Source organism: Ochotona curzoniae, unplaced genomic scaffold (assembly GCF_017591425.1).
Source record: "Ochotona curzoniae isolate NIBS_2020 unplaced genomic scaffold, NIBS_Ocur_1.0 contig_2294, whole genome shotgun sequence".
Classification (NCBI taxonomy): Eukaryota; Metazoa; Chordata; class Mammalia; order Lagomorpha; family Ochotonidae; genus Ochotona; species Ochotona curzoniae.
Window position 1 is genome coordinate 4419701 of NW_024465405.1, and position 17632 is coordinate 4437332.

A 17632-nucleotide genomic window follows, 5' to 3' on the forward strand; every position below is an offset into this window, starting at 1 on the left:
TCCCAGTCGTTCTTCTGACAGGAAACAATCGGTCCTCAGATGCCAGAGAACAGGGGTGTGACTGGTTCTAAGCCCAAGAAGTTGGTGCCTGGCATGTAGGTCCTCACACATAGAGGAGTAGCCGGAAGTTCTTCAGAGCTGGTGGAATGATCCTTGGGAATGGCGCAGGGGTGGTACACAGGGGTATTCAAACAGAGTGCTTCAAGGGCGGCCTGGGGAGGCAGGTGGCTTCAAGGAGTCCAGCAAAACAGCAGGGGAGAGGCAAAGGACCTTTCTCTGCAGGAAAATAAGGAGACGGTTACCCCAACATGACAGCAAGCCGAAAGCAGAGATGAGCCCTTGTAGATGTGACACAGGGCGATCTTCTGCCTCCATGAGTCCAGTGACTGAATTCCCAAGCAAGGAGAAAAGAGAACTCCATGTTGCTCTTTTCCCAAAGATAAGCCAAGGAAACCACCAGGGTCCAGCACCACACAAGTCAGAAGCCAAGGCAAGCGCACTTACAGCTTTCAACTTAAGTCAGAGCATGCGGAGCGTTCAACAAGCTCCCCAATCCCAGCGCCAGGAGAGGAAGGGAGGCCACAGCTCAGATGAGGTCAGACAGAAGAACACGTGGCCTGCAGTCAGTCCCCAGCCCTCGTCCTCCCCTTCCCCGAACAGTCCTTGCAGCTCTACCGAAAGCTCCGACTTCCTTTTGAGGAGATCAAAGGTATCAGAAGTCAGGGACTTGAAACACATTGGAAGAGTCACCTTTATCGTGTGGCCTTGGGGGTGTTTTGAAAGCTGCAGTCAGCTCTCTCGGTTCAGAGACAAAAGCCTTGGCACAGGCACTTAATATGCCTTGTTCAGTGGAGTCGGTGCCCAAGCAGCACAGTGAGGGACTTCTCTTCCAAGGAGTGTTAGTAGCGAAGAAGTACTCACAGGTGCCAGCCTGGAGAAGGGCTCCGAGTCAGGACAGCGGCCTAATGGGGCAGCAACCAGGCAGGCTGCTCCTGGGCGACAGCCACAGGACAAGCTGGAGCCAGTAGCCAAAGGTTTTGTCCAAAACTATCCAAAAAGAAGAGTCAAAGAGGCAAATATAATTCCAAAATGTGCTTTGTGTTATGAAGAGCACTTTGAGGGGCCTTTGGCTGTCATCTTGTCCACCTTGAGTCCTCCTGGGTCCTCATTCACTCTCCCCATTTCCTGGGAAGGGCACCTGCCCACAGTCTCTAAAAAAAAAAAAACAAGCAAAAAAAGCATTGCCCGTGAAATATTAGCATGCACTTATCCTGCTTTCTTGTGTCCACTGATCGTGTCACTGTCCATGACCACTTTCGGTATGTGATCAGGGTTAAGATGCGACCCCAGTCCTGAAGACCCAACCTTCTAGAAACCTGAACCTCAGAGGTACCATGGTCACATGACCGGGAGGACCAAGAAGAGGAGCAGCAAGGCTAGTGGGGGCTGGGTGGTGGTTTGGGTGGAGGAGGGTTCCTGGAGAAGGTTTCTCTCTTGGCACCCCAAGTTTTTGTAGGTGAAGAACAGAACACAGGAAAGCACGGAGGTGTGGCATCCCGTTGTATGTTAGGGAAATCACAGGAATGTTAGTGCTCCAAAGAGAAGAGCTGGGTCTGCTGAGTCAGGAAGAGTAAACTGAGAAGTTTGCCAAGAGCCAGCCAGATGCTCAGATCCAAGAGTTCCCCAGATGATGCAGCCTGGACCCTTGGGTGGGGTGGACCTATGTGTCAGAAGCTCGTGGTCTGGGCCCGATGCAGTGGACTAGCGGCTCAAGTCCTCACCTTAAACATGCCCAGGGATCCCATATGGGAAGTGGTTCTAATCCCAGCAGCCCCACTTCCCATCCAGCTCCCTACTCGTGGCCTGGGAAAGCAGTCAAGAACGGCCCAAAGCCTTGGGACTCTGCACCTGTGTGGGAGACTTGGAGTAGGTTCCTGGCTCCTTGCTTCAGATTGGCGCAGCTCCAGTCATTGTGGTCACTTGGGGAGTGAATCATCAGATGGAAGATCTTCCTCTCTGTCTCTCCTCCATGTATATCTGACTTCACAATAAAAATAATTAAATTAAAAAGAAGAAGCTTATGGCTGCACGGCAGGGAGATGGAATGAATGCATGGCTGTTAGGGGTCACTGAAGGATCTGTGTGCTTGGGAACAGGAAGGCAGAGTGTCACCAGAATTCATCTCATGTTTCTCTGAGCTGAACGTGCCAGTGAGCTTTCCTTTGTGAAACACAAGACGCTGGTTCCAACATTGAGTTTCAGTTTTCAAGAAATGAGAGGCAAAGTTTGATGGGTTAAGCTGTATGCCTCCTTGCTTCAACCATTCCAGAACCTCAGAATGTTACTGGATTCGGAGACGAGGCCTTTGTAGTAATTGTGTGAAATTGAGATGGGATCAAACCCAACATAAATGGATATTATAGGAAGGGCTGCAAGATAGCCCATCACTGTTGTTTAAAAGCTTCAGTCAGTTGTGATAGCTCTTTGCTCTAGTAAGCCAATCCAGAGGACCCAGTGGAATCAATAAGATCTGTTATGAAACTGTACAGATGAAACAGGTTGATGCCAGCAGCAAGACAGACAACGACGGAACTGAACATCCAGAACAGACCAACACGATGGAACAGAACATTGGAAACAAGTGTGCTGAGACAGATAGGTGGGTATCAAGGTAGCTTGGAGGGTAACTTGGTAAAACAAGTGGAATTGAGCATGCACTTCCATAATGGCTTAACCATCACCCCTTTGAATATGAATTCCCAAAAATCTCCTATGGTCATAAGGGGCCAAGGGCTTGATGCTCATTGCTGTTATTCAACAAAGAAAACCATGGAAGTGCCCGTTAATAGAGAGCGGGATGATCAGATTGAGTCAGGAAGAGTAAACTGAGAAGTTTGCCAAGAGCTAGCCGGATGCTCAGGTGCGAGAGTTCCCCAGATTAGGGTGAGGGGGATCTCCCGCTCCCCAAAAGCTTACCACACCCAGCTCGGAGCCAGCCTGAGGCCAGGAGCCTGGAACCCATTCCAAGACTCCCGGGTGGGTGGCAGGGATCCAAGTATTTGAACTGTTACCTCTGCATCCAAAATGCACATTAGCAGGAAGCTGGATCAGAACCAGGGCCAAGCCGTGAACCCAGAGACTTTCTGTATGGGATACAGGCATCTCCCTGATGGCCCATTCCTCACCTTTGTTTTGAATAATATTTTCACCAGGTATAGGATTTTAAATGGACAATCTTTTCATTATTGTTCGGTGCTCTCAAGATACTGCTCCAACGTCTTGTCACTTGCATTGCTTCTTACCAGAAGTCTGCCGTCATCCTCGTCTGTATTCCTGCACTGTGTATTTCTGCATTCTATCCATTTCTGTGTTCTGTATTCCTGCACTGTGTATTTCTGCATTCTATCCATTTCTGTGTTCTGTATTCCTGCACTGTGTATTTCTGCATTCTATCCATTTCTGTGTTCTGTATTCCTGCACTGTGTATTTCTGCATTCTATCCATTTCTGTGTTCTGTATTCCTGCACTGTGTATTTCTGCATTCTATCCATTTCTGTGTTCTGTATTCCTGCACTGTGTATTTCTGCATTCTATCCATTTCTGTGTTCTGTATTCCTGCACTGTGTATTTCTGCATTCTATCCATTTCTGTGTTCTGTATTCCTGCACTGTGTATTTCTGCATTCTATCCATTTCTGTGTTCTGTATTCCTGCACTGTGTATTTCTGCATTCTATCCATTTCTGTTTTGTGGGGGAAGGGGTAATGGTGGAGTTTACAGTGTTATCTTTATCAATCATCAATTTTAAGAAATTACATTAATACAAGGCCCGGCGCAATGGCTCAATGAGCTAGTCCTCCCTCCTCGCCCCACTTCAAGCATCAGGATCCCATACAGGCAGTGATTCATGCTGCTCCACTTCCTTTCCAGCTCCCTGCTTGTGGGCTGGGAAAGCAGTGGAGGACGACACAAGTCCCTGGGACCTTGACCTGTGTGGGAGACCCTGACGAGACTCCTGGCTCCTGGCATGAGATCAGCCCAGCTGCAGCTATTGCAGGCAACAGATGGAAGAGCTTTCTGTGTCTACTCTGTAAACCTGCCTTTCCGATAAAGATAATAAATGCATCTTTTAAAAAGGAGTTTGATTGTTGTGTCCCTTTGTGTAATTTTTCTTGTTTTTCTCATGCTTAGGGCTCTCTGGACTTCTTGGATCTGTGGATATATTGTTTATATAAAATTTGGGAAAGCATTGGCCATTGTGTCTTCACAGTTTCTTCTGTACCTTCCCCTTGTGACTCCAGTCACATTATTCACTTTCATTTCTCAGGGGAATGATGTGTGCACGTTGTTGGCAGTGTCTTCCCTTTGAGCATCATTGTGGATGACTTTGTCTGACCTGTTGCTAATCTTATCCACCTCACTCTTTATGGGATTTTTTTACTCTCTAGGAGTTTGCTTTATGTCAGTTATATATTCCACACGGTGACTTAAAGTTCAGAACACACAGAATGCAGTTATTATACTTAATGCGTGTGTCTCTTCATTTACATGCTGTCAGCTCTGGGTCCATGTTGGCTGTTTTCCTTCTTTGCCATGCATTCCACTTTTCTGATGCTCTCAATGTGTAGTTCTGGGTGCTGGCAGCTCGTGTGACTCTGTTTGTTTTGTTGAACTTTGCTCTGTGACACAGGTAGGTTGCTTGGAGACAGATGGATCCATTCTGATTTTTGCTTTTAAGATATTCTAGTTGCACGCACAGCAACACCTGTTCTCCAAGGCTGCCTTTGTACTCCAACCACCCAGGCACCACTTTCAAACCTAGTGCACTGCAGGAATGGCCAGTTCCAATCCTTGTAAGGGGATCCTTTCTCCTGAGCCAGGAGGTCTCCTTAAGGCCACGGGATAACCAGGACTCCACTGGCCCTTCTGGGGTGGTTGTCTGCCTGTCTCACGTGAACTTCTGTCCCAGCTGGCCAGTTCCTGAGTTTCCTGGGTTCCCAGGTTCCTCCTCCCAGCACAGGACACCCACTGAGCTCCCCCCGAGTTCTCTGTGTTGTAATCTAGAAACTCTCAAGGGAGGAGGAGTTGACTGGAAACCTCTTTGTCTGGTTGCCCTGTCCTTGATATGATTGATGTCCAGTGTTTTAAAATGTGTGGCTAGCAGAGCAAGGTCATTGGATCATGGAATATTGTGGTTTAAACTAGATTGCTAATGAGGTTTATGCCATGGATCTGAATGTTCATTGTTAAATAAAAATAATAAGAACCAAGTTTGAAGAAGAACTTCTTCAGAAATAACTTACACAATTTGAAAACACTCAGTCTGTCCAAAATATTCATTTCATATACAAAAGCACCAATATGTGGATAGGAAAAAATCTAAACCATCATAAGATGACGCTGAAGTTGGGGAGAGGTCAGATGGGAAGGGGCTTGGTCGGCACCTGCAGTGTCTGATTTCGAAGGAGAATTGGGGCTGGAGTTTGTATGGAGGTTACGTTGCTGCTTGGGATATCTGCAATCTACATCAAGGTACCTGGCTGGAGTCCCGGCTCCTCTGCTCCAGACCTGCTACCCTTGGAAACAGCAGCTGGCAGGTCAAGCGCTTAGGACCCTAGCACCTGTGAGGGTGTCTCTGAGGCCCTGGCACCCATGTGGGTGTCCCCAAAGCCCTGGCACCCATGTGGGTGGCCCCGAGGCCCTGGCACCCATGTGAGTGCCCCCATGGCCCTGGCACCCATGTGGGTGTCCCCGAGGCCCTGGCACCCGTGTGAGTGCCCCCATGGCCCTGGCACCCGTGTGGGTGTCCCCGAGGCCCTGGCACCCGTGTGGATGTACCCATGGCCCTGGCACCCGTGTGGGTGTCCCCAAGGTAGTTTTCAGCTCCTGTCTTTAACCTGGTTCAGCTCTGTTTTTTTGTGAGCATTTAACAAGTGACCCATCAGATAGAAGATTTCTCTCTCTCTCTCTCTCTGTCTCTCCCATTGTCCCCATCCAGCCTGTCAAAGTGAAAACAATACACTTCAAAAATGAAAATGCATCCTTATTTATAAAAGACATAAAATTAAAATAAGAACTATGAAACAAAGTTGAACACGTTGGGATGTTAGCATTATGGAAAGCTGATGGTTGTCTAAAAGAACGTTCACAAAGTCTGCTTTACGCCTTCAGATTATTTCATGGTGAAAAATGGCTATCGCGTGGGTCAGTACTGGCCTGTCCTGCGCGGCGTGGACACGTGAGGGCCTCTGGACCCACTGTCCTGCTCAGCATTGCACTCACAGTCCGCAGAGGCAGAAGTCCTGCCGTCAGGAAGGAGCTCTCTGGATGGTGCTGCTCCAACGGGCGGATTGCTCTGCGCAGTAACTGGGGATGTTGTAAACGGGCAGATGAAGCGTGTGAGGGGAGCTGCTTGTTTACTCTGGCCTGCACTTGCAAAGTTAAGGTTCATTCTGTGCTTTCACAGGATTGTGTGCAGATGCGTGCATTCACAGATGTGTACCGCAGGTGCACTGTATCATACATGAGTATGCGTGTGCACTTGGTGTGTCTGCACGTTTTTCTTGTTCAAGAATAAAAAGTAAAGAACCGTGAAGACTTAGGAAAATGTGTAGTCTCCACTCCCAGGATTACATAAAAAATATCTACATTCACTTAATTATCATAGTGTATTTTTTTTTTAAGGAAGATCTTCCATCCAATGGTTCACTCCCCAAGTGCCACAATGGCTGGAGCTGAGCCAATCCGAAACCAGGAGCCAGGAACTTACTCCAGGTCTCCCGGGCAGGTGCAGGGTCCCAAGGCTTTGGGCCATCCTCAACTGCTTTTCCAGGTCACAAGCAGGGAGCAGGGTAGGAAACAGAGCCGCTGGAATTAGAACAGGCTCCCATATGGGATCCCAGCGCGTGCAAGGTGAGGACTTTAACCATTACACTATCACGCCAGGCCCCCTAGTATGATTTTTAAAGATAGATATATAGAGAGAGAGGAGGAGAGACAGAGAGGAAGATCTTCCATTTGATGAGTCACTCCCCAAGTGACCACAATGGCCAGGGCTGTGCCGATCTGAAGCCAGAAACCCAGAGCTCTTCCAGGTCTCCCAGGTGGGTGCAGGGTCCCAAGGCTTTGGGCCGTCCTTGACTGCTTTCCCAGGCCACAAGCAGGGAGCTAGATGGGAAGTGGAGCTGCTGGGATTAGAACCACTTCCCATATGGGATCCCTGGGCATGTTTAAGGTGAGGACTTTAGCCACTAGGCCACTGCACTGGGTCCAGTGTAATTTTTTAATATTGACTCACTGACACCGTACCACGTCTTGTTGTTGGGACTGCTCTGTGACTACGGATTCCATGGCATCCCCGTGAGCAGGTGCAGTGCTTCCCTTGGCAGAAGCATGGTCCCACTGTCACGCTGCAAAACGCAGCAGGAAGATGCCAACCTGGGGACATGAAGGAAAGCCTTGTGTCAGCTGCTTGGAGGGAGCGTCCGCCTGCACAGCTGGGATTCGAGGCAGAGCTGTTTTTATAAAACAGCTGGTGGAATCAGCCTCCTGCCAGGCTCAGGCCAATGAGGCGCCAGAGAGGTGGAGCCTTCCAGCTCAGGGCCCGGGGGCATTAGCATTCCTCAGAGGCAACTGTCCCCATCACCCCAAAGTCCTGTAGCATTACAGCCTGGACTCCGCGCTGCTTTGGGAAGGTGAAGACGAGGGCGTTCACTGTGGGTGCCCCACCAGCATCGGGGAGCAGTGGCCTCACGAGGCTCCCCGGGGAGTGGCAGCTGCAGGCAGTGACAAGGAGCCTGGGATGGAAGACCACAGGTCCCTCCAGAATACACACACGGCCGCATAACTGGGAGATAGTGTAGGATCCCGGGCCTCCCGGAGACCGAGGCACTTGAGAATGCACTGGCTATGGAACAGATTTCATTTTGTAATCGTGCGTGGGTGACCCCAGAGCTGGGTGTGGCTCTCCAAAGAGAAACCCAAGTGTGAGAGCTCTGACCTTCCCGCCGAGGGCTGCGCCGGCCAGCCGAGGGGCGGGAGGGGGCACGTGTCCCCCTGTGTTCCTCTCCACACCAACAGAGCCCACTCCAGACGCACACCAAGTCGGGAGGGCTGGCACGCCTTCCAACCTTTTCTCCTCAAAAGCTGAGCCCACGATGCCTTTCCAACGACACCGTGGACTGCGGAGCGGCTGCACTGGACCCACCTCAGTGTTTACTGGGAGGTCAAGCTGACAGTGATGACTCACACGGGGGTCTACAGCAGATGCATTTCCTCAGGCCCGTAAAATGGAGGAGGAAGGCCAGCGTGTGGAGCAGCCAGGAGCAGAGCGAATAAGGTAGGCCAGCGTGTGGAGCAGCCGGGAGCAGAGCGAATAAGGTAGGCCAGCGTGTGGAGCAGCCAGGAGCAGAGCGAATAAGGTAGGCCAGCGTGTGGAGCAGCCGGGAGCAGAGGGCCGCCGAGAGGAACGGCAGCTAGGCTGTGTCTCAGCCGAGATCTGGCTGGGGAAAGGCTATCCCCGTGCAGACGGGGTGAGGTGCTTCTGGAGTCAGTCTCAGGAAAGGCAGGCTGCTTAACCTGGACAGCAGATGACAGAAGGACTGGCCATCGCGGGCAGCTGCTGCCACCCACGGGGCTCGAGGGACAATGAAGAGCAAGTGCAGCCCGGTCACCTGATGGAACAGAGGCAGACAGCACCGGCTGCAGTTACAGTCTGCACCGGAGGGAGTGAGAGGAGATGGTTCCAGCTCCCATCCTCCTGCCTCTCGGTGCGCCCCACTGCTCTGGGGGCCGGGGCGATGGGGACCCGGACCCCTGTGACAACCAGCAGAGCAGGGACAGGCACGGGACAGGTCAAGTGCAGATACCCAGTGCACGGCAGTACCTATCAGTCCAAGTGAAGCCACGCCCATTAACATTCAGCAGCACCCAGTTTTGAAAAAAAAATTCCATGTTTGTTTAGATTTATTTATTTATATTGGAAAGTCAGACATACAGGAAGGAGGAGGCAGAGAATAAGATCTGCCATCACTGATTCACTCCCCAAGCGGCTGCAATGGCAGGAGCTGCGCTGATCCGAAGCCAGGAGCCAGGAGCTTCTTGTGTGTCTCCCACACGGGTGCAGGATCCCAAGGCTTTGGGCCGCCCTCGACTGCTTTCCCAGGCCACAAGCAGGGAGCAGAATGGGAAGCAGGACTGCCAAGACATGAACCGGTGCCCATATGAGATCCCGGTGTTTGCAAGGCAAGCACTGTAGCCACCAGGCCACTGCACTGGGCCCAACTCCATGTGTTTTTATGAACTTCAAACTTCACTGGCAACAATGCATGTTTGAGAACCTGGCAGGCCAGTGGGCACACACAGGAAAATATCATGGGACCCTAAAGGCCAGTAGGGGCTCCGGGCTCTGCTGGACATGGAGAGTGGAATTCCACAGAGGACTCAATGTTTATGGGACAGGCAATTAAGGATTAGGAGAGGGCAGCAACTAAGGAGTTAATACGACAGTCTTCCAGCTCCTTTAGGAAGAGCAAGGGCAGAGGGACCCCACAGATGTTGGCCAAGGCAACCAGGCCTGGGGGACGGGAGTGTGCCTTCGCTCTCACGAATTCCTGGTCATGAGTCATACCCTGACTGAAGTCTGAAGCCAATTATAGCCAAAATATGCTTGGCTTCAAAATTTAATCAGAATTTAAAGTATAAGGGACAACGCTTTAAAGAATCTTACTTATTCATGAGAGGGAGAATTTTCCAATTACCGATTACCTCGTGAAAAGTCTGCCACTGCAGGCCTGGGCTGGGCTGGGCCAGCGGCAGAGCACACAGGCCCAGGCTGCCACTGCAGGCCTGGGCTGGGCTGGGCCAGCGGCCGAGCACAAAGGCCCAGGCTGCCGTGTGAACACTGCCAGGGACCACACTGCTGCCCACCGGCTGCACATCCCCAGGCAGCAGGAGTCCGGAGCCCAGTGGGATAGAGGCTCATGCTCTCATACGGAAAGGGGCCATAGCAGGTAGGCTTGTTGCCACGAGGCTACCTCAAGGGACAAGGAGCCCAAGCGCAGGCTGGGCCTCTCTCCCTGTGACTGTGCAGTGCAGTGACACACGGGAACATGAAGCAGGGAGAAACTCCACACCCCTGGGGAGATGGACCACACCCCTGGGGAGATGGACCACACCCCTGGGGCACACGGACCACACTCCTGGGGCACATGGACCACACCCCTGGGGAGATGGACCACACCCCTGAGGAGGTGGACCACACCCCTAGAGGAGATGGACTAAACCCCTGGGGAGGTGGACCACACCCCTGGGGACGTAGACCACACCCCTGGGGAGATGGACCACACCCCTGGGAGATGGACCACACCCCTGGGCACATGGACCACACCCCTGGGAGATGGACCACACCCCTGGGGAGATGGACCACACCCCTGGGGCAGAAAGTCTGAGGAATTCTGCGGCTTCTCTCTCTCCTTCTTGGAGAAGGAATAGCAAGAATTTGGCGAGTCTGGCGTAGTTATCGTTTGTGTGCAGCACGCACAGGTGCTGTCCACGGCGCTGTCTCTACCCAGCCCTCAGAAAACAGCACACACGGATGTGCTGAGTCAGTAATACAGCGCACACAGATGTGCTGAGTCAGTAATACAGCGCACACGGATCTGCTGAGTCAGTAATACAGCACACACGGATGTGCTGAGTCTACCTGTGCGACAGTGTCAGTCCCCACAGCCTCCAGTGGGGGCTGAGCCCCGAAATGCAGTGAGTCCCGCTCCCCAGCCAGGATTTTGCTCCTGTTTACTGCACTCTATGAATACCAACACCTACACCTTGTTCTGGTGCCGGAAAGCTTGGCAGGATCTTTGGCAACCACCTGGGTGTGTGGCTCTACGTATCAACTGCGAATTCTGTGACACAGTCACCATCAGGATGTCTGAGGAGTTTGCCTCTGCCTCAAAAGATACTGTTAAGCATCAAGTAAGAGATTAAGTATTGACACGTTGGAATGCATTACATGGTAAATGATAACATTGTGGGGTTAAGTAAAAACATAGTAACTGGATTAATTCCACCTGTTGGGTGGTTTCATTTGTGATTATAGCTACTGGAAACATGATTTTTGTGTGGTTTCTGTTCGCTGTCTGGGCAGTCCCGCTCTGGAACCCTGCAGTTGTCCCCTGCCAGTCTCAGCGAGTCGGTTCCGGGGCCCCCTGGATGTAACACGTTAGTGTCTGCGTGGCACTGAGGCACAGCCCGTTCTTAAATCATCTCCACTCTGCTCAGAACACCAATGCCACGGAGCCGCTACGCAAATAGTTCTCACATTATTTTGAGGATAATTACAAGAAAAAAGTCATACATATTCAAGAGGCTTTTTTTTTTAGCATTTTTTACCTTGACTGGTTGAGTCCACAGGTACGAACCCTGTCCAACGACAGCCAGCTCTGCCACTGTGCACCCACCCTACCCATTACCCAGCAAGGCCCAAGGCCAGCGGCTCTGCACGTTACGGGGAGGCAAGCCGTCTCGGTGGGAATGTGCCTTCCCCAGCTTTGGTTTCCTTGAACAGCTCACGTGATGGGACGTACCCAGCCGTGGAGGCAGCCATTGCAGCAGCAGACGCGGGGGCTCCAGCATCCACTGAGATGGACCCACATCCTTCAGTGTGGCCAGAGGGCCAATGGCCTCCCACCTCCTGCTCTGGGAGGGCCTGGGGACCCCCTGGGGAAGGTGGTCATGCAAAATTCTGGAAAGGATATGCGGACTCCGGAGGAGAAGGGCGGAGAAGGGCCTATGTGGGGAGCGGGCCTCAGGCTGAGTGGCCTTGCGCGTCATCCTGCAGGCTCCACAGGCGTGTGAGGTTGTGTGTGTGTCTGTGAACCTGGCCATTGATTCTGGTGACACGGCGCTAGGAGCTCCAAGCTCTCTCACTGAGAGCCCACATCTCTGGCCCCTGACGTTGGCATGGGAATGCAGCTTCCCTGGCCTTTGCCAGCACGCGGCTGCCGAGAGCACGGGGCGACGAGAAGGGCGAGCCTGGCTGGCACGCGAGCACGGCTCCAGGCTCACGGGGCGACGAGAAGGGCGAGCCTGGCTGGCACGCGAGCACAGCTCCAGGCTCACACTTGCTCGGCCAGCGTTTGCTCCCACCCCTTCAGGAATAACTGCAGTAAGTGAGGCTCACACATATTACCCACATATGATGGGGCCCTGATAAAGCCACCCCAGCCCTCCTCCCCAGCCCCCCAGTAACCAGCAAACTCAGGAAGGGGAGATACGGGGTGCTAGACGGCTAGAGCCCAGAGCACACAGCACGGCCAGCCACTGCTTCCCCAGAGATGGTGGAATCCGCTCTCTGCAGGTAGCGTGGTTAAAGAGCGACGGCACGGTGGCATAGCACATTATGCCACTGCCTGTGGCCTAATCATCTCAAATGGGTGCCAGTTCAAGTCCCAGCTACTCCACTTCTGACCCAGCTCGCTGCTAATGCATCTGGGAAAGCAGCAGAAGATGGCCCGAGGCCTTGGTCCCTGCACCCATGGGAGAGCCGCAAGAAGGAGAAGCTGCCAGCCCGCAGCCGGAGGGTCCTCAGAGACCTCAGAGCCAGAGAAGCTGCCAGCCCACAGCTGGAGGGTCCTTAGAGACCTGCAGAGCCGGAGGGTCCTTAGAGACCTGCAGAGCCGGAGGCCACTGTAGGCCTAGCTGAGGCACCTTCTGCTGACACAGAAGTGAGGCAGCCTGAGGGGAACTGCTCACCAGCGCCTGTGAGGGAGAGGTCTGGGGGGCGGGACTGGGGTACACTTTGCAGGTGCCCCGGGCGGTGTTCACCCCCACACCCACATCCTTGCAGAGCCAGCCCCTGCAGGCGGGTGACCATGTGGAGGTGTTGCAGCCACCGGGTCGCCCGCTCCCATCACTGCGCACCTGGGGGTGGGGCGGGGGGAGCAGCAGCCCCTTCCTGGGAGGCTGACAGGTGCCTCTAAGGCGAAAGCAAAGCCCATCCCTTCCAAAAAACTAGATGCAAAGGTCATCTTCAGTCTCCCCAGGCAGAGACGCCCTCCCAGCACGGAGCTTGTAAGGAACTGTGAGGAAGTTCAGGATGACACCGCTCGCTGCTTGAGCACGAGGTTCTGAGCCTTCGGGTGTTCCCGAGCCTGTCTGCGTGATAAGTGCGCGCTCAGAGCGGGGTGAATTCACAGCTCCCATGGGCTACAGAGAGACAGACGGGAGGCGCACACATCGAAACATGCTAGACACAGAGTTACAACAGACAGGAAGACACGCCGGCCACACACAGCGCGGCGTGCGGGACATTTAGGCACACACACTGCATGCTGCACTGTTACCGCATACGGAGTGAGACCCACAAAATCTGCATCATGCGCATACCAGATACACTAACCCCGTGAAAGGTATTAGGGAGGAGAAAACGCACATGAGACTCAAATACAGCAGACAAACGCATTAGACAATTTAACATATTTTAGACATATTTGAAATACAAATTAGACATATATAAAATAAAACATGTACATGTGCATAAAGCCGATTGCACATACATAAAATATTATACATCCACGTGAATATCTGCATATAAAATGAACTAGATATATATTACACATAAACAAAATATACAGTAGAGATACACACCTATTTTAAACATGTGTCTCATACAAGCATATGGAAAGTATTAGACACGTGTGACAGACACTGGATATATACGTATATAATACACGAGATACAGACATGTGAGCGGGGTCAGCAGAGGTTCAGTTCCCAGTGCTTCCCTGGCATGCCTCTCACACGTGCACTGACCTTCCAGGTGTGTCTGGGGCTCTGACTCCAGGGCTAACGCTCGCCTGCCTTGAGGCCGGCTGAAGTGGACACTGCTCAGCCCCAGGACGCGCTGTGTCCCACCCCCCCCCCCCGGTTCAGCCTTGGGACACACTGTATCCCCCCGCTCAGCCTCAGGATGCACTGTGGCCCCCCGCTCAGCCTCGGGACGCACTATGGCCTTGCAGAACTTGCAACAGGCCCCTCTCTAGCTCCCCTCCCAGCTGTCTTTCCTGCACCTGCTTCCTGGGTGCTGGCATTTGCTGCTCTCCAACAGGCTGCCCCTCAGGTTGCAGGGTGGGTGGCCCAGGCACTTGGCTCACCGCAGCTCCAGCAGCCTGAAGGTATGGGCCGTGGTTCCCAAAGCGCCCTCCAGGGTGGACACTGCCTCTGCTCCTTCTGCTGCTGGGCTGAGTGTCCTGGCTGCCGTAGGGACCACGGGAAGGGAGAGGGTCAGGGCAAGGGGGAATCTGCTCTGACTACTCTTGGACCCTTGGTTAATACTTGCAGCTGGAATCCAGGCGCCCACACCCTCCAAGGCCACTCCACGAGGGCAAGCATGGGGCCCACGTGGAACACGTGAGGCGTGTTCCATCCCCTGCCTGGAAACACAGAAGCCACACTCCCACCCCCACTCCCCAGGCTTGCCAAGCATTTGCCAGCTTCTGCGAGCCATGGCACCTTCTTGCTCAGTGCTAATTTGCCCATTAGGAAATGCAAAAACCAGAATGGGGTGCTAATGAAGCAGAAAGCTGGAATCCAGAGCTGTCGTGGTGTTGGCACGGGAAGCAGTGCTTGCAGGAAAGCCAGCGGTCGGCCAGGAGTGAAGCCCCAAGGCCCGGGGGACAGAGCAGATGGTGCAGGCCCGGGAGGAAGCTGTGACAGCCATGGAGGAAGCTGAGCCAGCCCCCCAGCTGGGGCACAGTCCAGGGTCCACCGGCCTGGCTCCCCCAACGCGCCCCACTACACCACCCCGCAGGAAGGGTTGACACGCACTCTTCCATTTGCCCTTGGGTCCACGCCTTTCAAGCTCTCAGCGCCCCCCAGGAACAGTCACAATCCTGGGGAGTTCTGGAAGCTCAGCTCAGGGCAGGCGGCCATCCAGCCAGGCCTCTGTTCCCTGCCTGGTCCTGTTGGTCACTCCCAGGCTCCTGGAATTCCCAGGCGCTGGGCGCCACCTTGTGGTTTCTTGTGTATTTTCTCAAGAAGTCAGACAAGCAGCCCCAGGACTGTGACCAAGCTGGACTCCCAAGCTGCCGTCCTCCAGTGCCAGGACCGACTCCACCCAGTCCCTTCCTGCCTGTGGCCCACACTCTTCTCGGTCCTGCCCCGATGGGATCCTCCCACTGATCTAGGCCAAGGCCCAGGGCTCTCGTGGTTTGCACACAGTGAGCCACGGGCACGGGCACGGAGGGCAGGGAGCAGAGCACACGGTCAGCCACGGGCATGGGCACGGAGGGCAGGGAGCAGAGCACACGGTCAGCCACGGGCACGGAGGGCAGGGAGCAGAGCACACAGTGAGCCACGGGCACAGCCACAGAGGGCAGGGAGCACACGGGCACGGCCACGGAGGGCAGGGAGCACAGCACACAGTGAGCCACGGGCATGGGCACGGAGGGCAGGGAGCAGAGCACATGGTCAGCCACGGGCATGGCCACGGAGGGCACGGAGCAGAGCACACGGTCAGCCACGGGCATGGGCACGGAGGGCAGGGAGCAGAGCACACGGTCAGCCACGGGCATGGCCACGGAGGGCACAGAGCAGAGCACACGGTCAGCCACGGGCACGGCCACGGAGGGCAGGGAGCAGAGCACACGGTCAGCCACGGGCACGGCCACGGAGGGCAGGGAGCATGCCACTGTCATCCTTCAGGACATCCCACGTCCACCCACACTCCCGTGCCGCCATGGTGTCTCAGCAGCAGCAGCAGGGACAGAGGAGGGCCACCACAGGACTCCCTGCTGGCTGGAGCACATGCAGGAACCCGGGAGAGACGGGAGGACCTGGCACCTGCTGGCCCATCTCCTTTTCCAGCCCCACAACAACGCCCTGTGGTGTTTATGGAGAGACCGAGGTTCTGGGTGTGTTTTATCTTGAATTTCCCTCGGCTGTCAGCCCAGGCATGACTTTGCTTAAGGCTTGAGGCTGGCTCCCGACTGCAGCCACACGCCCTCCCCCACACACCCTCCGCTGGGCCTGGGCAGCTCTCCCGACACGCCCTTCTCACTGAGGCCTACTGCTCCCAGCCTCCTGAGCCCTGCCTCTGCGTTCTCTGAATGCTGGGTATGCTCGGGGCTGGTGCTGGTGCTGCCAGCAGGGCAGACGCTGACAAGGAGAGACCCTGGTAGCAGGTATCCCAGACCAACAAAAGACATGGAGACAAGAGTGAGACACGTGGGAGGGGGTGTGCAGGCCGTGACCCTGGATGCCACAGGGAGAACTGCCACCTGCAACTGGACAGAGAGGGAGAGCCGGGAGAAGTGCCCGGTCACCAAGTGGGGCTGGCGAGTGCAGGCCTCCCCTTGGGGTGAAGGCTGTGGGTATACGGGCCCATCGGGCCAGTGGCTTGGACTTGGAGCTGGAGTCCAGCTCGACACGAAGCCCAGACGCGGCCTGCAGAGCTTGGGCCCCTGGACACTGGCCCAGGGCTCGCCCAGCAGACACGCACGGATTAGCCACCAGGCAGGACTGCTTCTCTTGGGCAGTGGCCCCGACTGACCCTGGCCACCTGTGGCTGATCTGGACTGCTCTCCCCCCACTCAGCTGCTTCTCATAGCTCCACCCAGATTCCAGCTGCGAGCCACGCCCACCCCTGGACGGGCCATCACCTGGCTGGCCCTCAGCGGGCTCCTCAGCAGCAGCACAGGGACTGGCCTGCCCAGGCACAGGGTTCCACCCGAGCCACGGACAGCAGGGAGCCACTCGCATCCCTGGGAACCTCCTGCCGGCTGAACTGCGGAATGTCAGGCTGTTGCCACTGTTGCCTGGCGGAGCCTAGGGGTGAGCCGAGCCCTGAACCCCCGACCCCAGCACAATAGCCTCCTGGACTGGGGCCACCTAACTTACAGGGAGAGCGCAGGGAACATACGGCCCATGGAAAGGTTCTTTCAGAACCAAAGCCCAAAATTTCTGCTTGAGCAGCACTGTGGCAGAGGAGGAGGCGGAGTTACCCACCTATGCTCAGAAATAAAGATGAAAAATGGTCATTTTCCTCCAGGCTGGCGGAAGCTGAGGCCGCTGCACGGTGCCACAGCGCCCCCTGGTGGCAGGCACCTGGTGAGTCGGACCTCAGGGAGCAGAAACTGGACGCGACTCCCCGAGGCGCTAGGAACGGTGCCTTCTTCCTGTCCTTACGCCCTGTGCGACTAACAGCTTAGGGGACACCCAAACCGTCCTTCGCCTGGCTGTTTGCTCTTCATTCCGTTGGCCCTTGCCTTACCAGCAACCTGGGGTCCCCTTGGATCAACAGGAAGGCTCCGAGAGGGGCTGAGGCGTGCCCAAGGTCCACGGGGTCCAGGGCCTGGGCTCTCCGGACACACAGGTCAGCTTCTGCTCTGGTTTCTCCCCGACACGCCCCAAGTTCCAAATCCTGCCCCTGACATTGGCTTCAACAAGGCAGCCCCACCTCCGGTTCACGTCCGGTTGACCGTTGCTTGGGGATGCTTTATGGGTCACGTGGATACCGGGGAGAGAGCCGGGCTCGGCACCCGGGGGAGGTGGGCCTGTCTACAGGAGGCTCACATGCCGCCCAGTGCAAGGCTGCCCCGCCAGTGCCGAGCTGGGCTGGGGACGCCACACCAAGC

General features: G+C 54.8%; 1 pseudogene; it reads right to left on the reverse strand.

Annotated features, from left to right (window-relative positions):
- The window catches only part of LOC121151179, a 49268-nt pseudogene extending 33574 nt beyond the window's left edge, over nt 1-15694 (reverse strand).
- Nucleotides 15695-17632: the final 1938 nt, after the last annotated feature.